Source organism: Pseudophryne corroboree, chromosome 6 (genome assembly GCF_028390025.1).
Source record: "Pseudophryne corroboree isolate aPseCor3 chromosome 6, aPseCor3.hap2, whole genome shotgun sequence".
Taxonomy (NCBI): Eukaryota; Metazoa; Chordata; class Amphibia; order Anura; family Myobatrachidae; genus Pseudophryne; species Pseudophryne corroboree.
The window spans coordinates 615,538,607-615,561,168 of record NC_086449.1 but is presented as its reverse complement, the minus strand read 5'-3'; the positions used below and the strand labels follow the sequence as shown (position 1 = coordinate 615,561,168).

Here is a 22,562-nt window from a genome sequence, read left to right as displayed (position 1 = left end):
AACTGCCACAGGTGGACATGATGGCATCCCGCCTCAACAAAAAGCTACAAAGGTATTGCGCCAGGTCAAGAGACCCTCAGGCGATAGCTGTGGACGCACTAGTAACACCGTGGGTGTTCCAGTCGGTCTATGTGTTTCCTCCTCTTCCTCTCATACCCAAGGTGCTGAGAATCGTAAGAAAAAGAGGAGTGAGAACAATACTCATTGTTCCGGATTGGCCAAGAAGGACTTGGTACCCGGAACTGCAAGAAATGCTCACAAAGGACCCATGGCCTCTGCCTCTCAGACAGGATCTGTTGCAACAGGGGCCCTGTCTGTTCCAAGACTTACCGCAGCTGCGTTTGACGGCATGGCAGTTGAACGCCGGATCCTAGCGGAAAAAGGCATTCCGGATGAAGTTATTCCTACGCTAATAAAGGCTAGGAAGGACGTGACAGCAAAACATTATCACCGTATATGGCGAAAATATGTTGCTTGGTGTGAGGCCAGGAAGGCCCCTACAGAGGAATTCCAGCTGGGTCGGTTCCTGCACTTCCTACAGTCAGGAGTGACTATGGGCTTAAAATTAGGGTCCATAAAGGTCCAGATTTCGGCCCTATCCATTTTCTTTCAAAAGGAACTGGCTTCGCTTCCTGAGGTTCAGACGTTTGTTAAGGGAGTGCTGCATATTCAGCCCCCTTGTGTGTTACCAGTGGCACCTTGGGATCTTAACGTGGTGTTGAGTTTCCTGAAATCTCACTAGTTTGAGCCACTTAAGACCGCGGAGCTAAAGTATCTCACGTGGAAAGTGGTCATGCTTTTGGCCTTAGCTTCGGCTAGGCGTGTGTCAGAATTATCGGCTTTGTCATGTAAAAGCCCCTATCTGGTTTTCCATATGGACAGGGCAGAATTACGGACGCGTCCGCAATTTCTGCCGAAGGTGGTGTCATCTTTTCATTTGAACCAACCTATTGTGGTGCCTGCGGCTACTAGTGACTTGGAGGATTTCAAGTTACTTGATGTAGTCAGGGCTTTGAAGATTTATGTAGCCAGAACGGCTGGAGTCAGGAAAACTGACTCGCTGTTTATCCTGTATGCATCCAACAAGCTGGGTTCTCCTGCTTCAAAGCAAACTATTGCTCGCTGGATCTGTAACACGATTCAGCAGGCTCATTCTGCGGCTGGATTGCCGCATCCAAAATCAGTGAAAGCCCATTCCACAAGGAAGGTGAACTCTTCTTGGGCGGCTGCCCGAGGGGTCTCGGCTTTACAGCTTTGCCGAGCTGCTACTTGGTCGGGTTCAAACACATTTGCAAAATTCTACAAGTTTGATACCCTAGCTAAGGAGGACCTTGAGTTTGCCCATTCGGTGCTGCAGAGTCATCCGCACTCTCCCGCCCGTTTGGGAGCTTTGGTATAATCCCCATGGTCCTTGCGGAGTTCCCAGCATCCACTAGGACGTTAGAGAAAATAAGATTTTACTCACCGGTAAATCTATTTCTCATAGTCCGTAGTGGATGCTGGGCGCCCGTCCCTAGTGCGGACTTTCTGCAATACGTGTACATAGTTATTGCTTAATAATGGGTTATGTTATGTTGGCATCCATTGTTGATGCCCTGTTGTTGTTCATACTGTTGACTGGATAAGTGTATCACAAGTTATACGGTGTGATTGGTGTGGCTGGTATGAGTCTTACCCGGGATTCCAAAATCCTTTCCTTATAATGTCTGCTCTTCCGGGCACAGTTTCCTTAACTGAGGTCTGGAGGAGGGGCATAGAGGGAGGAGCCAGTGCACACCAGATAGTACTAAATCTTTCTTTAGAGTGCCCAGTCTCCTGCGGAGCCCGCTATTCCCCATATTCCCCCAGTGCCACTCCTAGATGGGCCAGGTGTTTGTGCCGCCCTCTTGGGTCGCTTAGCTTAGTCATCCAGTGACCTCGGTGCAAATTTTAGGACTAAAAATAATATTGTGAGGTGTGAGGTGTTCAGAATAGACTGGAAATGAGTGGAAATTGTGGTTATTGAGGTTAATAATACTATAGGATCAAAATTACACCCAAATTCTATGATTTAAGCTGTTTTTGAGGGGGTTTTGAAAAAAAACACCCGAATCCAAAACACACCCGAATCCGTCAAAAAAATTTCAGGGAGGTTTTGCCAAAACGCGTCCGAATCCAAAACACGGCCGCGGAACCGAATCCAAAACCAAAAAACAAAACCTGAAAAATTTCCGGTGCACATCTCTACTTTGAACCTACACCCTGGATTAGCAACGTATTGCGTCCTTCCTGATCTCCCTCCAACTGAGAAGAGCGCAGCTTCTATCTGGCCTCCACCACCAATGCTGCCGGAACGGCAAGGCATTCCATCTGAGCATAGCGCAGACCCTGCCCGGCCTCTTTCTCCAGCACGCTAGGTAATTCCACCATCCGAGGACACTCAGATCACTCCGGCCTCTCTGAGGTTTCTTCATTGCTCCCCAGCATCGGACACACCATGATCTGCCTGCATCATATAATACCGCAAAGTATACGGCGGCTCTCCCTGATCGACTCTGCACACTTGCTGCCAGCATTGTAAAGCTGGAGCCACGGTAATCAGTGCAGCCGCACTGAAGCTGGATGGGGAGAGTTCCCCGCTTTGGACACTTGCCTGGGGCTTTGCTTGGTCCAGTCTAGGAGCAGACCTGTTCTTCCAAGAACTCCAGAAGGTAGGGAAAGATAGGGTCTAACTTCACCACTGACTGTAACATCTATTGGGCTACCACAACAGATAACACCTCCACCAAAAACACTGTTTTTTTTACTAACTACCATTATTTTTTACATGTGCCATGAATCTTACACATATATAAAATATAGTGCTCAAATTTTATTTTTACATTATCCAACTAACACTGTGTAGACTATAAACAGTCTCTCCTTAAGGATGAGGATCAACTTAAAAAGACAGTAGTATCTTCAGCCAGTGGCGTAAGTTCGTCCCAGACGCCCGGAGGCAAGATAAATATTGGTGCCCCCCCCCCCCCACCACTATATTTAGACAAATATATATATATATATATATATATATAGAGAGAGAGAGAGAGAGAGAGAGAGAAGGTTATAGGCGGCACCCAGGAGGTTGGATTATTCAGTATTTTTTAAATGCATACAATGCATTATAGTGGTGGGGAGCACCAATAGTTGTCCTGCCAACTATATTTATATCCCGCCATTCTTCGAAAGCATAACGGCATATGCTTGAAGAAAATTCCAAAGGACAGTTCTTGCGGTAAGAGCTGTTCTTTGCGATGATAGGACTTCTGGGTTAATGAACTGAAATCCTATCTGCGCATGTGTGGGCTGACGCACGCCTCTGGCGGTTGCTGGAAGGGATCCAATTGGGCAGTAGGACTTAGCAAAGGGGGAGCAGATGGAGCAAGGGATGAGGCAGAATGGGGTTTGTTGGTGACTAATGTGTGTATATATATATACATATATATACACAGTATATCACAATGTAACTATTAGAATCTTTAATGACACCTTGTTCCTCACCTCCTGGTGCACCTTCTACACTTCCCCTCCCCAATTACCAGAGACAGAGAGCAAATACAGTAGGGAGTGGAATCCGAGGCGAGCGCGGTTCCGCCTCTTCTAATAACAACACTGCCTCGCAGGGGTAAACGCTGGATTTTTATGTGTGTGTGTGTGCATATGTATACAGTATATATATATATATATATATATATATATGTATATACACACATATAGCACACATGCATATGCCCCCACCCCCCCATACACACACACACATATGCACCTCACAAAATACAGGCTGCTGCAATCATAGCCTTCCCAGCAAACATTGGCTATTGCAGTGATCAATTGTAAACCCCACCCCTCCATATACAGTGGGGATTGAAAGTTTGGCACCCCAGGCAAAAATTCATTTTAATGTGCAAAAAGAAGCCAAGGAAAGATGGAAAAATCTCCAAAAGGCATTAAATTACAGATTAGACATTCTTATAACATGTCAAAAAAAGTTTGATTTTATTTCCATCACACTTTCAAAAGAACAGAAAACAAAAAATGGCGTCTGCAAAAGTTTGGGCACCCTGCAGAGTTAATACCTTGTACTGCCCCCTTTGGCAAGTATCACAGCTTGTAAATGCTTTTTGTAGCCAGCCAAGAGTCTTTCAATTCTTGTTTGAGGTATCTTCGCCCATTCTTCCTTACAAAAGTCTTCCAGTTCTTTGAGATTCCTGGGCTGTCTGTGACGCACTGCTCTTTTAAGGTCTATCCATAGATTTTCAATTATGTTGAGGTCAGGAGATTGTGAAGGCCATGGCAAAACCTTCAGTTTGCGCCTCTTTATGTAATCCACCGTGAATTTTGAGGTGTGTTTAGGATCATTAGCCATTTGTAGAAGCCAGCCTCTCTTTAACTTCAGCCTTTTCACAGACGGCATCAAGTTAGCGTCCAAAGTTTGCTGGAATCTTATTGAATCCATTTTTCCTTCTACTCATGAAATGTTCCCTGTGCCCCTGGCCGCAATACAACCCCAAAGCATGATTGATCCACCTCCATGCTTAACAGTTGGACAGAGGTTCTTTTCATTAAATTCTGTGCCCTTCCTTCTCCAAACGTACCTTTGCTCATTCCGGCCAAAAAGTTCGATTTTTAACCTCATCGGTCCACAGAACTTTATTCCAAAATGCATCAGGCTTGTCTATATGTTCATTTGCAAACTTCAAACGCTGATTTTTGCGGTGAGGACGTAGAAGAGGTTTTCTTCTGATGACTCTTCCATGAAGACCATATTTGTACAAGTATCTCTTTATAGTGGAATAGTGTACCACAACTCCAGTGTCTGCCAGATCTTCCTGGAGGGATCGTGCAGTCAAACGTGGATTTTGACTTGCTTTTCTCACAATCCTGCGAGCTGTTCTGTCTGATATTTTTCTTGGTCTTCCAGATCTTGCTTTAACTTCCACTGTTCCTGATGACTGCCATTTCTTAATTACATTCCGAACAGAGGATATGGGCATCTGATAACGCTTTGCTATCTTCTTATAGCCTTCTCCTGCTTTGTGAGCGTCAACTATTCTCAGTTTCAGTGTTCTACACAACTGCTTAGAGGAACCCATGGTGCAGATTGTTGGAGCAAGGTCAGATGAGTCTGGGCTTTTAAAACCTTTGAGATTGACATCACCTGATCTTTCCAGATGAACAATCCATGACACTGCCAGGTCTCAGCTATCCAAAGGGGCAGTACAAGGTATTAACTCTGCAGGGTGCCCAAACTTTTGCAGACGCCATTTTTTGTTTTCTGTTCTTTTGAAAGTGTAAATGATGGAAATAAAATCAAACTTTTTTTGACATGTTATAAGAATGTCTAATCTGTAATTTGATGCCTTTTGGAGATTTTTCCATCTTTCCTTGGCTTCTTTTTGCACATTAAAATTACTTTTTGCCTGGGGTGCCCAAACTTTCAATCCCCACTGTACATACTTACCCACCCATCCCCCTCCTTCCCCTAGCAAATATTAGCTGCCACAATCATTTATAATAGATAACCCACACACACACACATACAGTGAGAGTGCTGCCTTACCTGTGGACCAGCATGGAGGAAGAGAGTGTGTGTGTAGCACAGGTCTCAAAGCCCCATAGTAAGCAACTGCTGCTCGCTGCCGCTTCGGATCCCCCTGCCAGCTACATGAGGAGCTGTCGTTCATGCGCGGCAGCTCACTGGAGCTATGTTTAAAAAACAAAACTGTGGCTATGGATCGGCTGGCGGGCAGGGGGGGATTTCTAGGTACTCAGACCCCCCCCACTCTGCATGCGCGTGTGCCTCCTCGCACGTGAGTGTCTCCCCCTGCAGCAGCATCCCCTCTTCCTAACACCTACAATCACTGCAACCATGCACAATAGGTGAGCGCTGGAGGGGCTTACAGGCATGAGTGAGTCTGACTCATTGCGGCCGGCACAGAACTGGAGACAATGGAGGTGAGGTGCCCCGTTGAGGCCAGGAGCCCGGCGGCAGCCGACTCCACTGCCTCCCGGAGTTCCGCCACTGTCTTCAGCTCACAATGGGACAGCAGGATAACCTGCCACCCCCGCCTCTCTCTCTCTCTCTCTCTCCCATCTCTCCCTCACCCCTCTCTTCCATCTCTTGCTCACCACTCTCTCCCATCTATCCTCTCTCCCATTTCTCACTCTCTCTCTCCCATCTCTTCCTCACCCCTTTCTCTTTCCCCCCTCTCTGCCTCACCCCTTTCTCCCATCTCTCGCTCACCCCTCTCTCCAATCTAATGTTAATGAGGGGTACTAATGTGCAGTGTAATGAAGTTAAAATTGCACAACTGCATGGCCTAGTTTGAATCCTTTTTTAACCCTTAACATTCATTTTCCTAATTTTTTATTTTATTTATTTATTTATTTTGTATGTATTTATATATTTTAAACTATTATTTTTCTTTATTTTTTTCTTTATTTTTTGGGGGTTGGGGGTGGGGTGATGGTGGTGGTGGTGGTGTGTGTATGTGTGTGTGTGTGTGGGGGGGGGGGAGGCAAATTAGTGCCTTGCCCCAAGTGCCGAAAATCCTAGTTTCAGCCCTGCATTCACAATAATTAAAATGTTAATTCAGAGCTTTAGCTTGGGAGATTCCCAGCAAGTCTGTTTTTAATTAAGGCTGGGTAAAGACTTGACTGACAGCATCACAGAGAGACAGATTCAGCGACCGTGCAACCGATTTTGGTAAGCATACACACTTACCAAACATCACAACTACACGGGCATTTAAATATGCCTGCCCAGTTGTGTCATTGTTGGCGGTTCCTGTTGCCAGCAAAAATGGGTCGATTGGTCAGTTGCCCATACACACAGGCAGATGTACCGATATAGGGCCTAATTCAGAACTGATCACTGTTGTGCGATTTCACATGATTATCGAACAACTGTGCATGCTTCGGACAGCAATACGCAGGCGCAAGGCCAAACTGCGGAAGAATGGTGCAAAAAAATTTATTGCTAGGCATACGCCAGGTGATTGACAGGAAGCAGATGTTGGGGGTGGAAACTGGCCATTTTCAGGGAGTGTCAGGAAAAACGCAGGCGTTCCCAAGCGTTTTCAGCGTGTGACGTCAGCTCTGGCCCCGATCAGACTGTTTGTGTCGCACTGTAGGAGTTAGTCCTGGGCTATGCACAGACTGCACAGATTGGAAAAATCATTTGATGGTGAGTGAGTTGCAAACGGATTAGCAGATGTTCGCTATCTGGTGAAGTTTTCGTACGGCGTACGCATGCATTCACACACTTGCACGGGGTGGGTATTCACTCTCTATAGGCTGCAGCTATCTGGTCACAGATCTCTGCAAAAACAGAGAGCGATCAGGTTTGAATTAGGCCCATATTTGCAAGATATATTGGCATCTGCCGTGCTGCAGGGCCAATGCGATATGTCTGTGAACAACACTGTTGCACTTAATGATATATAATTTGGCAGCTGTGTGAACGATATTTCACATAGTGTATACTCAGTACAGGGGTGTCTCTAGAGAAGAGGGGACCCATGTACAGGCTCCGTGTGTGGGCCCCCTCCTCGCCCATAGCCGTCGTGCTGCTGCTAGCGCTCTGAGCGCTCTAGAATCTGTCACAGTGTTGGAGTCTATAGCGCATGCGCAGGACTCCGAAAAATGGTCGCTGCGCCATTTTTTCAGAGTCCTGCGCATGCACTGTAGACCCTGGCACTGTGTCAGAGTCTCTAGTGGTCAGTGCACTAGCAGCAGCGCAATGGTAACGGGAGAGGAGGGGGCCCACACACGGTCAGCGATGGACTCTGGAAAGTTAAGTATAGGAGAAATGGGTGCAGTGTGTGCGGTGTGGGCCCCCCCTGGACTCAGGGGCCCGTGTGCACCGCACACACTGCACCCATTATAGAAACGCCAATGGCTCAGCATAAGAATATGGTGGCCCAACACAAGCTATTATTTATTTACTCTCAGGGCAGTTACAAGGTGACTTCTATCAGCATAGCCACTGCTAAACCAAGGGAGCCCAGAGTTCAGTCACATAATAGGAAGTATACTAGTGTACTTACAGTACATCACATCTGTGACCTCACAGCTACCACCCAAAGGCAGTGTCATAGCTGTCTCACAGTATAGAGCAGGAAACTGGGAGCCAGCATTACATTAGCCTCCAGCTCCTTGTTGAAAACAGATAACATCAGAAATCATGGCTCGTCGTCAGATCAGGATGCACAAACAGAGGAGGCACAGGAGACCTCGTACTAGAGGTAAGTGTCACTAAGTATGGAATACAATAGGTTCATTAACATTAAAACAAAAGAGATAAAGAAATATAATTGAATGTTAACACTAAGCTCCCTCATTGCTTTCTATTACTACAGGTCCCAATCGCAGACACCGTTATTATTATCGGAGACGGGCATATTAAACAAATGTGACCATTTCTTCCTGTGACTGGTGCCAGCTGCTCCTGACATCATCACCTGGTGGACGATGAGCAGCACAGAACACAAGGATGCATGGCTACACAGCCCGCCGCTACATGACACAGCAGGAAACATGTAGTAAATAAACAACCCTGAGCAGCATGTGGTCTGTGAGCATTGTACTTTCTGGAGTAAGTGGCCATGAGAGTCACATGGGAGTGTATCATTTGTAGCACAGGGTAGAAGCCCATTGTGTCATTATGACTATGGAGTGTGTACAGTAGCTCGGTATAAAAGAAAAGAATCATACGCTATATTTGACCAATTCATATGCTGAAGGTATATAGAAGTATTGCTTCCTACAGAAGGATAATACACAAAACAATTGTATATTTTGTGTTTAATAAAGGACTGACTCCAATATAGATAAAAATATATACAGTTAATATCTCATAAAAATGTTGGACACATAAACGTCTATATTATAAATAGTCTATATAGTGCATGTATTCATCCTATTAATGGATTTATTGCAAGGATAATTAAACAGTATATAAAACTGGAACTTCTCCATATTCCTCCTTAGAGTAACTCCAGTATGCATCCTCTGAAAATCCCACAAATTCAGCAATGTCGATATTTTTTTAATATGTGTACAGCCTAAAGAATATAAGGCGCCCATAATTTTATTGTGATAAACTCAAACGCTTTCTTTTTGCTAGCTTAACACTAAAATAACGACACAGACACCGATAGCTGGATTTAAAGGTCAGACAGTATTTATTTATAGCTGACCTGATTGTTAAAATAAATTTATTATGATGAGAGATTTTATGTTGGTTGATGGCGAAGGAAAAATCGCTACCAGACGCCAGCTCCAGTCACTTAAATTGTACCAACAAAAAATTGAGGAGGGGACTAACAATAACACCGCCTCCTACAAGCATAACCCGCATCGTGCAGGACTCACCACTCTTCTCTCTGGCAGATACTGATGTTCCCGCAGGGGAACGTCAATTGTCCACCCGCAGGGTAAGGACACACTCACCGTCTTTCTAAAAGAAGGTGCCCCACAATGACCACTTATGCCTAGCTGACTGCTGGCTGGTAGCGACTTCCTGCCACAACAAGGTTTAACTAAACTGCCACCACCATCCACAACAACAGAAACAAAGGAAAACTCCCAAACTAACGGAAAGGACCAAAATGCTCTCTATAAAAACGCTAACACCTGCAGGAGAAAGATGGACACCACCAGCCTTGTAGAACTGTCTATTGTGCAAAAAAACAACAAAGGATGCTTAACCACTACACCCCCTAAAGCCGTGACAAACAAAGAAACAGCCGAGTTAACCTTCTTGTGCACCTTCTCCGTGGCAGAGAAACGCACAGCTCCTCTCCAATGACAACGGGGCACTAACATACAATAGGATGTCGATGCCTTTCACACGACCCATATCATTACCGCCCAGGTGGAGAATAATCCAAATCAGGGCGACCCCACCTCCGCACATGGTTACAAAAGAAGCTTCAACAAATCATCCCATCTCAAAACTTGAACACCTAACCAACGGACGACCCTGCGCCCAAAAACCTCATCCGACCTACGTGCCACGGGATGTCCTGCTGCTCAAAAAATATAAGAATGGCCAACTAGCCACACTTGTTCCAAAGGATCGTCGACAGCTGCAAAAGGAAACCCCTAACATCAGCACTGGAACAAACATGAGAACACCGTATAACAGAAATAACAGAAACAACCCAAGTGTAGGAGAAAACTCTAAAAACCTCCCGTGGACCTGAGATATGCCAATTGTAGTTAGGCCCCCTTGAAGGAATATGTAAAAATTTTCTTCACACCCCCGATTCCTGAACGTTACCCGTTCAAAAACCGAGGGGTAAACAGAGTTTTTGGGTTAGCGCAACAGGCGCAACTAAACTTTATCCAAACGTATGTAAAACTTCTAAGAAGCAGACCTCCAATGACCCAGCTCCTGAATAGCTGCCGCTGAGGAGCCTGCCACAGTCGCATGGGCAGCAGCCCCAATCCGAATGGAATGGGTACCGAAATCTGCACACCGCAAACCCAAAGCTTTAAAACATTGCCGGAACACCACAGAAAACTGGAACTTGGTGAGAGGACCAGTGAGGGCATGCAGCAGAAATTGACCACCTCCCAGAAGCCGCAATTGGACCTACTACTTCGCCAGGTGCAAGGGCTAATACCTTCATTCACCTGTGGCCTAAGGGACACCCAGCAAAACCCGGCCAGCCAGATCACGAGCCATCTGGCATAGCAACAGGTCATCCTGCAACTGAATGTTACAAAAAAGCAGGCAGGAGTCCCGAGATGACTTACTACTCGCCACCAACTCACTTATCCTAAAAACCCCAGAGAAAGCCAGTGCAAAAGCTAACTTAAAGAGAGCAACCTGAAACTGGACGCAGCCACACGAGGTAGCACACTCAGCAATTCTATCAATAACTGCAAACTAATAGGTCTACAAGAACCCGCTGGCGCAGACCTTTCCTTAGCCCAACCTTTAAGGGCCCTGGAAAGGACAAAAGATCTGGTGGGGTCTGCTTGCTCGCAAACTCCAGCATGGACGGAAATGCCCGCAAGGGCAGAAGCCATGGCCGCTTTAGACCTACCTTCCTGATATTGGTTCCAGACAAAGGCCAGCAAACTGTCCACGGAGAACTTACCTAGGGGACCATACCTACTCGAAAAAGCCATCCAATCACCCCAGGCTGCGTCATACGCCCGAAGCGTGGAAGGAGCTAAAGCTGTCCTGGCCAAAGCAGCTAACCCATCTCGTTAATCTGCCAGATATAAGGCAGGCACGGTAAACCTACAGCCGCCGCCCCCGGCACCAACCCACGGAACTTATCAAATTGAAAACGAGACAAAGCATCCGGTATCCGGTTGTCGATGCCGGGGACGTGGTGAGCCCTAAAAGTGATATTGCGCCTTAAGCATTTGAGGACCAAATGCCGCAAAAGGCGCAACGCATGGGGGGAGGAGGAACGCTGATTGTTAATAGCGTGAACCACTCCCAGGTTGTAGCAGCGGAACGAAATATCCCGATCCAAAAACCTGGAAGCCCACAGCTCTAAGGCCACATGTCAGCATCCGGAGTCTTACCGGTATGCTGGGGCCGCGGGGCCGGCTTCTCTAGCAGTGTGCGGGCAGCGGCGGAGGTGGGCTGCTGCGCCGGGTCCGTGGGCGGCAGTGGCAGCGGTGAGGGGGTCCGCTCGTGGCGGCGGGGCTCTTGCTGAGCCATTGCTAGGAGACCAGAGGCAGTGAGCAATGTGGCTTTGCAGAAAGGTTTGCATTACTGGACGCCGCCATGTTGGAGACCAAGTTTTAAGCATAGTTCCTGTTTCCTGTTTCTTCCAGCCAATCCAGGGGAAGCTCTCCCTATAAAAGCCGGCTGGTTTAGGACAGGGACGCCAGTGCTTCAAGTTACAACCCTGTTGTAGGTGCTTTAGCCTGTGCTCCCAGGATCCTTGTCGTATTCTGGTTACTCCTGCTCCTGCTTGGTCGGATCCCCTTTTCTGCTGCAGTCCTGCTGTTCCTAACCTGCTACTGCCTGTGGAAGCGCTCCTGGAAAACCCGGTCCAGTAAGACTCTTTGGGCACAGTCGGCCCCGGGTCTTCTGCCTCGTCTTTCAAGCCACACTCCACAGATCTACTTCACCAGCCACGTCTTTGTACCACCAACCACAACCTGCAGATTGTTATCTTCAGCCTCATCCTCCAAACCACAGTCCACAGTCCTTGTCTCCAGCCACGTCTTCAACTACCATCCACAGTTCCACAGTTCATCATCTACAGTCTCGTCTTTCATATCACAGTCCACAGTTCTTTACCTCCAGCCACGTCTTTTAACCACCATCCACAGTTCCACAGTTCATTATTCACAACCTCGTCTTTCAAGCCACAACCTGCAGTCCTCTATCCGCAACTACGTTCTTTAACCATCGTGCTCCAGCCACAGTTCTCTACCTCAGCCCTGTACATAATAAATACTATTTATTGACTTTCAACCCCGCCTACGTTCTTCATTGCTCCGTGTCCCATGCGAAGGAACTATATCCAACCCAATCATCTTGTTCACCCACAGCCATCTACCTCCTCGGGCAAGTCTCAGCTGCCGGATCCTCAAACTTTGCTAGACGTGACACCACAATGATAGGAAACAGTTCCAATAATAGAAGGTTCCTGGTGAAACCAAGGGAGACCCAAGAGGGAGGCCAGGGCGCAGCACACCATTCACCGACAAAAAAAGGGGGGCATCAAAACCGAAACTGCCCGAAGCATCAGTGAACAGCTGGAGGCATCCGTTGGAACCACGAGGAGATGGCCACAAAACCTCCCGGTTAAAAGAAACCTGGAACGAAGACCAAATCCTTAAATCATCCCTGATCTAACAGGAAAGGTAAATGGTGTAATGCCGCCTGACCGTCCCTGCCGTGGCCCGTTCAAGTTTCCGGCAAAACACCCTATCCATGGGGATGATCCTGCACGCAAAATTGAAGGAGCTTAGCAAAGACTGAACCTGTTTAAGTCGGACCCTGCACTTGCTCACGCAGTCGTCAATCAGCCCTAAAAGCTTCTGCACCTTGTCTACGGGGAGGCAACAGCAACCAGCCACCATATCTATTTCAATCCCTAAATAACTAAGGCAAGTTGCCGGCCCCCTACATTTATCCGGTCCAACGGGAACCCCCATGACAGCAAACAATGCCTGGTGGAAGACAAGATGTCACCACAAACCGAACTGTCCCTCGGGCCCACAAAGAGAAAACCATCCAGGTAGTGGGCAACTCCGGGCTGGCCGGAGGCGGCCCAGATGCAACAATACAAGAAAGTGCTGAATCTCTCAAAATAGGCACAAGAGGCAGGACAGCCCATGGTCAGGCACCTGTCCACGTTGAAATCTTTACCCAATTTCAAGGCGGACTCAACATCAAGCTTAGCAAAAAGGGGCACACGGACTGCAGTCACGAACCAAAATGCAGAGCTTCATCAAAAGATTGATAACGCACTCTGCAAATCGATTCGGGAATGGCATAATAAACGGAACCCCCATGTGGATGAGACAAATGCCGGATAAGGCAGAACTTGCCTGGAGCCTTCTTGGGCACCACCCCGACCGGGAAGATGCAAAAGGTGGGCAGAGGGGGTGTAGGATAGGGGCCACACATGCGACTCAAGCCAACCCCCACCTCCACCCTCTGTCCAACCACATGCAGGAAATAACGAGCCGACTTCAAATTTCTGCGGGTAACCGCATGTACGGAATCCAAAATGGGCAGGCGAAAACCGAAACGAAAACCGTCCGATTAAAACCGCGCTTCCGCCCTGCCAGGATACACACTAAGCCACCACCGCAGCTCCCGCACCTGAATTGGAAAATGGGCCTTACTTGTTAGTTCCGCTGGCCTCGGCCGGAGCGGAGGACTTGCCGCTCACGGCTGAGGTGGGATCTTTGGACGGGTGACTGGCTCCGCAGTCTTTGGACGGGTGATTGGCACCGCAGACTTTGCACAAGTGGCGAAAATGGCAGTTAAGGCTCCTGGTGCACGTGCCCTCATTATACGCAAAACACTTGCCCAGTGCTACCGAGTATAAAACCAGAAAACTCGAAGCAAGGGGCTCCTTGCTCCGGACAACCGTGGGAGGCCAAACTTGCTGGGTAACCTCGAACCACACCTCCTCATCTTTGAAACTCAAGGGCAAAATTAAGTTGCCATCTTGATTACGACGAAATTTGTCTTTGCAATCCCTCCAAGCGTAACCCTTAGATTTCAAATACATTTTATGAACCAAAAACAGATATTTCACAACATTGGGATATTCTGCAGGCCTGGAGTCAGCATAACAAGCCGCAAAATCGAAGAAACCCCGCAATCATTGATGGAAATTACGGAAGGCGTTTTTCCCCTATGCCACCCGCCTTCCTAGCAGTATCAAAACTCTGACGCATGTCATCCGTAAGGGTGAACATGTCCACATACTTGCCCTATCTTATCGTTTCCCTCGTCCTTTTTCTAAAGGCAGCGGGTAACCACCGTATTGGCGCAATGCACCATCTCTGTAAAAAGCGGGGGATCGGAGGGAACCACAGCAGCCAAGACTTTGTCCTGCCGAAATTCTTTAGCTACGCGATGCGCAATAAGCCTAGCCAACTTACGCAGGCGCCTAGGAGAACCAGAGGAAACACTACTAGAAAAGCTAGAAAAAGTGCTAGAGGAACAAGGAGAAACAACAGCATGCTCACCCGTGCCCGAAGGACCTGGAACCCCAAACAGCCGCATCAACTGCCGCCGATCCCGGCAGCGCATCTGCAGCCGGCATCGAAGCCAAATCTTTCCTCGACCCCCGAGACCTCCGTGGTGTAGACACCGACTCTGCTGGACTCGCTAACACCTGTGCAGAAGAAACAGAGGGGACAACAACAACAGGCAGGACCTGCAATTCATCACAGCAACAGAAGGTAAAGGTGGAAGGGAGGCAATACACCACTGGAATCCGGAAATGAGGAAGAAGGGAAACCTGAGGACCGCTAAAGGCCCACATGGGCTGGACCCCGAAGCCGAAGCTGCAAATTAGGGAGAAAATTGGGGAGATGCGGAAAAGGACAGACCGTGCAGCCGAGCACCAAAAGTTATGGTGAACGGCTGAGTGGCTGCGAGAGGCTGGACCCCGGGAAAAACAGAACAAAAGGGAACCCCAGCATGAACACCCAGGGCACCAGCGGGGGAGGGGGGCCTGGCAATTGAAAAGAGGCAGCCAGGGAGGTCTGCCCAGATACTACCTGCAATACCCCGGCTTGGCCCGCAGGGAGCACAGGGGAACCACTAACAAGGGGCGCTTCAGGTGGAACAAGTCCCAGGGGACCAGAAGACGCACCCAAAAGCATCCCCGGCAGATGCAGATGGGCAGGCACCCCCACCAGCGAGGCAGCCTGCACCACTGAGGCCCCAGGGGGAACCACCGGGACACCACCACCAGTGACATCCCAAGAGGACGCCCACTAGAAACCCCCCCAGTTGGTGAGAAGAGCAGGCTGGCTCACTGCAGGGGCGCCAGGTCCGACCCTCTGGCGCGCGGGGGGGGGCTCGGCACCCGTGTCCTGCAGGGAAACTGAAGGGGAAACGACGGCAGTGGTAACTGAACCCCTGCCCCAGCCCCCCCGCAGCGCCATGCATCCTCACCCACCCGCCACCATAAGGCACCACGAGGCCGCCGGCCGGAGCCGCAGAAGGGGAGGAGGAGCGGGAGACACCGGGCGAGTGGAGACCGCCGCCAGAAGCGCCATACGTGGATGTCCAGCGCTCACGGCAGCCAGAGACAGGACACCCTTCCTCACTCTGTCAAAAAAGACAGAGGAAGGGAGAGGACACCATCGGAGGCCCCCCGTCGCGACCTGGAGGTAACAGTGGAGGAGGGCAGTGGAGACCTCCGCGCGGGCATGGGGACGCCGAAAACCCGCTGATGGGAGCGGGCGCGCGGCTTCAACAAGCCGCTGGGGAGGGAGGGCTGATCTGCGGTGACGGGACATGGCCAGAGAGTGAGAATGGAGGCATGAGGAAAAGAACAACAACAGGGGACCCACAGCAGTAAACCACACAAAACAAACAAAGGAAGGGGCAGTGTAATATATGGAGACAAAAGGCAAGGCCAAATGGACACAGTGGGAGACAATAAGGAATACATTAAATGTATACTCAGCCTTCCAGCATTCCAAAATGGCAAGAGGAAGTCTGAGGCACATGATCGATATTATATTCTGGCCTAAGCCAACACCTACAATCCTTGACTGACATACTGTACAAACCAACCTATGAGAAAATTACCAGGACCCTTGAAAACTACCTAGCAACTGCTTAGTGATGAACAATCCAATCACAAAAAAAGGGTCTCTTATATGGCCTCATGCTTAGTCAGCCTTCAGCTAATCTAAGGAGGCCCAGTACTAGTAGGTCAGTTCTTCCATGTAACAAGCATACAGTATATAACAGGTTAACAGCCTACCTCCCAGTCATCCTGATTTTGGCTGGACAGTCCTGCTTTTCAGACACTATCCCATTGCCCAGGCACATGGGCCGCAGTGTCCTGTGTGAGGAAGGGGGGAAATACACGTGGCTTACATTCAGTAGCCACAGGGACTATGGCAATTTACCAAGGGGCTGATACCAGAGAGAGGCCGGATCTAGGAGGGTGGCCTCCACTTAGGTGAGTTTTGGAGGTCTCCTGGATATTCCAGCATAACAGGCAGTTACTGTAGCTAGATACTTGCCTAGACACTTGGAATATACAGGAAAGAGTCACTAATTTCAGCCAGATTCTTTGAACTCCAAGTAGAGTAGGTTACTTTCCTTTTCTTTGTTGTATAGTGAGCAATGCATGGTTTATGTGTGCCATTGGGCAGTAGGGGTCCAGGCCTGATGACATTACCTGGATCAGCATGCCCCCTTCCTCTTGGACTATCTAGTGGTGCACTTAGGGAGTTTTCTAGATACCTGGAGATTCCCCCAGTGCTGGCATCATCACCGCCTGTTGTCAGCTGTAGCATGGTTCACAACCTGCATATTGCCAGCCATAGAGAAGGCTACTCTTGTTTGAAGAGCACGGAACCCAGCACAACTCGGGTGATGGATGCTGTTTTACACTGTCCACAGTCCCAAATCAGGCATTGCCATTGACCATTAATGGTTAACAACCATCAATGTTTAACTTCCGATGGTTGTTGGTATTTCCATTGATTCCGATGATGCAATTGCTCTCCGTCATCAATGGCACAGAGCCCCGCAATATTTTCCCCCTTTCTCCGCTGCACCAGTACACAGAACCTACCTCTGCTCCCTGATGTCCAATCCCCAACTCTGATAAGCACGCAGTCTTGTGAGAAATAAAACAGGTATGACCATCGGTGAGCGAAACTATTGATGGTTCCCATCAATGGTTTTGTACCATCGAGTTTAACCACCAATGGTACTGTTAATACCACAGATGGCCATACCAGAATATGAGAGAGCAGACTGATAAAATTGATTCTCTTCTTTCCCTGCTGTTAACAGACTCCCCATGTGTGCCTCTCGCACACACACACACACACACACACACACACACACACAATGTACATTATTGTGTGCACATCTCTCCACCCTCCCTTTCTGTTTATGTATTTCTTTTCTTACTCCCCCTTTCTATATATATAACCATCTTCTCTTTCCCCTCAGCCCATCAGTACACTAGTGGCACACTTGAAGTAGCTTCCAGTTACCCAAAAACCCTCTCCCAGCACTAAAATAACGCCCTCTTGATATCAGATTGCCGCAGATTGAATTTATTAAAAAGATCAACAATTTTTTAAAAACTTCTATCCATTTAAAAAATATATTTAATTAAAAATATGTTATGGTTTTCTTTATAATCTTTTGTTACTATTGCGGTAGTACAAGTGTTGCCACAAAACCTACATTTGGGATCTACAAAAAAAATAGGCAAATGTGCTGACCCTGAGCCTAATTTACCTTCCCATGCCAGAGCTTTGCCCTGGACTTGAACCTTTAGAATGTTAGGGACCTACCCGATGATGAGGTTACCTGGATGCGGTGGATAGGGCCATACTTTTGGCCAAAATGATGCAAAAAAACCCTCACACTTAGGGGGTCATTCTGACCCGATCTCACGCTACAGTTTATCGCAGCAGTGCGATCGGTTCAGAACTGCGCATGCGCGAGCACCGCAGTGCGCCGGCGCATGCTAGAAGGTCGAAGCCCGTCGGGCCGCTACGATCGCCTCTGCCTGATTGACAGGCAGATGCTGGGCGGGGGGGCCATTTCGTGGGCGCGTCCGGCTAACGCAGGCGTGGCCGGACCGAACGGGGGCGGACCGAAGTGGCTGCGTGATGTCACATGCAGCTGCTGCGGGCCGGGGAGCGATGAGTAGCTCCAGGCCAGCACGCTAAAGCTGCGCTGGCCGGGAGCTACTCTTGAAGTGCAAAGGCATCGCCGCTCTGTGATGCCTTTGCACTACTGTGGGGGGGGGGGGGGGGGGCGGCACTGACATGCATAGCCCTGTGCTGGGCGTCCCCCCGCATGTCAGTGTGAATGATCGTAGCTGTGCTAAATTTAGTATGAACAAGTAGGTTTCAATGAAAAAAATCATGAAAAACATATGTCGACTTTTTGACCTGTCAACATTTTTAATGTCAGTATTTGACCATGTGGGGATCTTGACCGTCGATATTTTGATTGTAGGTAAATTGACTGCATCCCGTAAGAAGTGAAGTTGTTGAATTAGCAATCACTACACCTTTAACACATTACCGGGACAGGCTCACAGGGACAAGAAGTAATAATAATCAGGTTTAAGACCCAATAATTTATAAATATGCTCCTAAGAATTGTTATAATGCAGTCAGATGTGCCATCAGTGGTTGCATCTCTGTATTAAAGAGATAAAAGAAGTGTAAAGATATTAATGAAGAAAAAATAGTTATTGGCACTTAAAGGTTAATATGACTCATCTTTGTGGGCAGCATTTTTACTATGGCCCTCATTCCGAGTTGATCGCACGCTGCCGATTTGCGCAGCGATCAGGTTACTACTGCGCATGCGTATGCACCTCAATGCGCACGCGCGTCGTACGGGTACAAACAGCATTGTTGCTGTGCAATGCTTCTAGCGACGATTCCATTTGCACAGCCATTCGCAAGGAGATTGATAGAAAGAGGGAGTTTATGGGTGTCAACTGACCGTTTTCTGGGAGTGGTAGGGAAAATGCAGACGTGTCCAGGCATTTGCAGGGCGGATGTCTGACGTCAATTCCGGGACCGGACAGGCTGAAGTGATCACAAGGGCTGAGTAAGTTCAGACCTACTCAGAAACTGCAAAAAACTTTTTCGTCCCGCTCGGCTGCACATGCGATCGCACACTTGCTAAGCGAAAATACACTCCCCCGTTGGGCGGTGACTATACGTTTGCATGGCTGCATAAAGTAGCTAGCGAGTGATCAAATCGGAATGAGGGCCATTGTTAGGCCCTGACCTGCTACCTGACTCCCTCTATGGTGCTGTGTACTTCTATACTGTGCTGCTATGCTCACTTACATTTATTGTGCTTCTCCATTTAAGTCTTGTGTCTGTAACACTGCTGCTTGACTTGTACGGACCAGGATATTTATGCTAAAACTACACATATGGCTTTAGAGTATTAATTATATCATATACATAAATACATTTCTCTGACGTCCTAGTGGATGCTGGGAACTCCGTAAGGACCATGGGGGGGGGGGGGAATAGCGGCTCCGCAGGAGACTGGGCACAAAAGTAAAGCTTTAGGACTACCTGGTGTGCACTGGCTCCTCCCCCTATGACCCTCCTCCAAGCCTCAGTTAGATTTTTGTGCCCGGCCGAGAAGGGTGCACACTAGGGGCTCTCCTGAGCTTCTTAGTGAAAGTTTAGTTTTAGGTTTTTTATTTTCAGTGAGACCTGCTGGCAACAGGCTCACTGCATCGAGGGACTAAGGGGAGAAGAAGCGAACCTGCCTGCTTGCAGCCAGCTTGGGCTTCTTAGGCTACTGGACACCATTAGCTCCAGAGGGACCGAACACAGGCCCAGCCTCGGAGTCCGGTCCCAGAGCCGCGCCGCCGGCCCCCTTACAGAGCCAGAAGCAAGAAGAGGTCCGGAAAAATCGGCGGCAGAAGACATCAGTCTTCAACAAGGTAGCGCACAGCACTGCAGCTGTGCGCCATTGCTCCTCAGGCACACTTCACACTCCGGTCACTGAGGGTGCATGGCGCTAGGTGGGGGCGCCCTGAGCAGCAATGTAAAACACCTTGGCTGGCGAAAATACACCACATATAACCCCCAGGGCTATATGGATGTATTTTAACCCCTGCCAGAATTCACCAAAAAGCGGGAGAAAAGGCAGCCGAGAAGGGGGCGGAGCCTATCTCCTCAGCACACGGGCGCCATTTTCCATCACAGCTCCGCTGGAAGGACGTCTCCCTGACTCTCCCCTGCAGTCCTGCACTACAGAAAAGGGTAAAAAAGAGAGGGGGGGCACTAATTTGGCGCAGTTTTGATAATAACAGCAGCTATAAAGGGAAAAGCACGTTATATAGTGGTATTCCTGTCTATATATAGCGCTCTGGTGTGTGCTGGCATACTCTCCCTCTGTCTCCCCAAAGGGCTAGTGGGGTCCTGTCCTCTATCAGAGCATTCCCTGTGTGTGTGTGCGGTGTGTCGGTACGATTGTGTCGACATGTTTGAGGAGGAAAATGAGATGGAGGCGGAGCAATTGCCTATAATAGAGTTGTCACCCCCTAGGGAGTCGACACCTGAGTGGATGAGCTTATGGAAGGAATTGCGTGACAATGTCAGCTCTTTACGAAAGACAGTTGACGATATGAGACAGCCGGCTACTCAGCTTGTGCCTGTCCAGGGGTCTCAAACGCCATCAGGGGCTCTAAAACGCCCGTTACCTCAGATGGCAGACACGGATACTGACTCCAGTGTCGACGATGATGAGACAAATGTAACTTCCAGTAGGGCCACACGTTACATGATTGAGGCAATGAAAAATGTTTTGCATATTTCTGATAATACAAGTACCACTAAAAAGGGTATTATGTTTGGTGAGAAAAAACTGCCTGTAGTTTCTCTGACGTCCTAGTGGATGCTGGGAACTCCGTAAGGACCATGGGGAATAGCGGCTCCGCAGGAGACTGGGCACAAATAGAAAGCTTTAGTACTACCTGGTGTGCACTGGCTCCTCCCCCTATGACCCTCCTCCAAGCCTCAGTTAGATTTTTGTGCCCGAACGAGAAGGGTGCACACTAGGGGCTCTCCTGAGCTTCTTAGTGAAAGTTTTAGTTTAGGTTTTTTATTTTCAGTGAGACCTGCTGGCAACAGGCTCACTGCATCGAGGGACTAAGGGGAGAAGAAGCGAACTCACCTGCGTGCAGAGTGGATTGGGCTTCTTGGCTACTGGACACCATTAGCTCCAGAGGGACCGCTCAAGCCGTGGAGCTCGGTCCCAGAGCCGCGCCGCCGGCCCCCTTACAGAGCCAGAAGCAAGAAGAGTCCGGCAAATCGGCGGCAGAAGACATCCTGTCTTCCACAAGGTAGCGCACAGCACTGCAGCTGTGCGCCATTGCTTCTCAGCACACTTCACACTCCGGTCACTGAGGGTGCAGGGCGCTAGGGGGGGGGCGCCCTGAGCAGCAATAGAAACACCTTGGCTGGCTAAAAATACATCACATATAGCTCCTGGGCTATATGGATGAATTTTAACCCCTGCCAGATTTTCACAAAAAGCGGGAGAAAGGCCGCCGAGAAGGGGGCGGAGCCTATCTCCTCAGCACACAGGCGCCATTTTCCCTCACAGCTCCGCTGGAAAGACGTCTCCCTGACTCTCCCCTGCACTACAGAAACAGGGTAAAAAAGAGAGGGGGGCACTAATTGGCGGGTTATTAACAATACAGCAGCTATAAGGGAGAAACACTTATATAAGGTTGTCCCTATATCTATATATAGCGCTCTGGTGTGTGCTGGCATACTCTCCCTCTGTCTCCCCAAAGGGCTAGTGGGGTCCTGTCCTCTATCAGAGCATTCCCTGTGCGTGTGCTGTGTGTCGGTACGTTTGTGTCGACATGTATGAGGAGGAAAATGATGTGGAGGCGGGGCAATTGCCTATAATAGAGATGTCACCCCCTAAGGAGTCGACACCTGAGTGGATGGCTTAATGGAAGGATTTACGTGGCAGTGTCAGCTCCTTACAAAAGACGGTTGATGACATGAGACAGCCGACTAATCAGCTAGTCCCTGTCCAGGCGTCTCAAAAACCATCAGGGTCTCTAAAAAGGCCGTTACCTCAGGTGGTGGATACTGACGTCGACACGGATACTGACTCCAGTGTCGACGGTGAGGAGACAAACGTGACTTCCAGTAGGGCCACACGTTACATGATCACGGCAATGAGAGAGGTGTTAAACATTTCTGATACTGCAAGTACCACTAAAAAGGGTATTATGTGGGGTGTGAAAAAACTACCTGTAGTTTTTCCTGAATCAGACGAATTAAATGAGGTGTGTGATGAAGCGTGGGTTTCCCCCGATAAA

The 22,562-nt window shown here is 48.7% G+C and overlaps 1 long non-coding RNA gene across 1 annotated transcript; it reads left to right on the top strand.

The window, feature by feature from the left end:
• Window positions 1-8,027: 8,027 nt before the first annotated feature.
• LOC134935516 (uncharacterized) lies at window positions 8,028-8,585 on the top strand. Its single transcript, XR_010180210.1, has 2 exons — window positions 8,028-8,264; window positions 8,379-8,585. It is a non-coding gene; the product is annotated as an uncharacterized LOC134935516 (long non-coding RNA).
• The last annotated feature ends 13,977 nt before the right edge of the window (window positions 8,586-22,562 follow it).